The 1,666-nt window shown below is 42.2% G+C and overlaps 1 pseudogene; it reads right to left on the bottom strand.

Annotated features, from left to right (window-relative positions):
• Window positions 1-200: 200 nt before the first annotated feature.
• Rpl24-ps4 (ribosomal protein L24, pseudogene 4) lies at window positions 201-670 on the bottom strand (annotated as a pseudogene).
• Window positions 671-1,666: the final 996 nt, after the last annotated feature.

Raw genomic sequence — 1,666 nt, forward strand, 5'->3', positions numbered from 1 at the left:
ATATAATGTACAAACTACTGCTGTGTGTTTAAGACTTTGGAAAGGAAGATAAAGGATATTTTCTTTGTGAATTTTTTTATTTTCTATTTTTCTTTTATTGAAAATAGATTTATACTATATATATACATATATACATATACACATACACACACACACATATATATAAAACAGATCTTTATTTTAAACTCTGATCTACCAAATTAGCGTTTGCCACCAACTCGGAGCAGAGACCTTCACAGCTTCACCATCTTTTGTTTAAGGGCTGCCTTTGTGGGGGCCTTGACAGCAGCTATTGCTGTCTTCTTTGATGCCTGCTTGGCCTTTCTTGCTTCCTTGGCAGCCCTGCTACCCTGCTCTCCCTGAGCTTTCCTGACTCCTGGTTTCTGAGTCCTCTCGGCCGTTAAATCAGCCAGAGACGCACTGGTGACGGCTCACTGGAATTCGACTGCGCGGCAGTCTCTTTTCTTTTGAATGTCTTCTGACTGTCCTTTCCTGTGTCTTCCTCTGGAGGGGACAGTCCAGGTTATCTGCCGAGGATTCCTTTTGGAAAGGAATGCAGGGTCACATTTGGCGTTAAGAAACTGGAAAACCTTCCCATCCGTCCAGGCGTATCGCTGCCCATGTCCCGGGCAGATCTTGTAAAACTGCACAGCTCGACCTTCAAGGTGATTCATACGATATATTCTGATTGTGACTTTCCCTATCCCAACTCCTCCCAGATCCTTCCAACAAATCCAAATCCACCCCATTCCTCTCATTAGAAAACAAAATAATAGTAAAATAAGATTAGAAAAAAAGTCAGAATAGAACAAAACAAACAAATAGAAAAAAAAAGCCAAACGCATAAGGAACACATGTAGACAGAGAGACAGAAATCCCATAAAAACACAACACCAGAAGCCATGACATATATGCAAAGGATCTGTAAGGTGAAATAAATTAAAAATATAAATAAATATAAATACATAAATACATAAATGCCCTGACTGAATATTATGAGACAAAGAATCCCCAAGGATGCCATTGAGTTCATTTTCTGTTGGCTGTCTACTGCTAGGCACAGGGTCTGCCATGCAGCCCCCATGAGACTCCATTGAAGAAACTAAACTTTTATTTGCAAGTGCTTAAAATGCCATGACCACAGCAATTTTTTTTGGTGGGGGGCGGTGTTTTCAGATTTGGTTTGTTTGTTTGCTTGCTTGCTTGCTTGTTCGTTCCTTTGTTTGAGACAAAGTTTCTCTATGTAACCTTGGCTGTCCTGGGACTTGATCTGTAGACCAGGCTGGCCTCAAACACATAGAGATCTGCCTGCCTCTGCCTCCAGAGTACTGGGATTGAAGGCGCTCAGTGCTGCCACAACCTGGTGGCAAGCTGGATTAAAGGAAAACATCTAATCGGGGCTTAGAGTTTCAGAGGTTTAGTCCATTGTCATCATGGAAGGATAGGAGTGTGGTAGCATGTCGAGACCAACCTCGACCAGCAAGGAAGACACGACCAGAGGAGATCTTCTTCAAGCAGTTTATTCAGGAACCTTGATACAATCTTCTTCTACTACTACTACTCCTACTCCTACTCCTACTCCTACTACTACTCCTACTACTACTCCTACTCCTACTCCTACTACTACTACTAGTGCTACGTGGGTCATGCAGATAGGCTGTCACTA

The sequence above is a fragment of the Rattus norvegicus genome, chromosome 5, assembly GCF_036323735.1.
Source record: "Rattus norvegicus strain BN/NHsdMcwi chromosome 5, GRCr8, whole genome shotgun sequence".
Taxonomy (NCBI): Eukaryota; Metazoa; Chordata; class Mammalia; order Rodentia; family Muridae; genus Rattus; species Rattus norvegicus.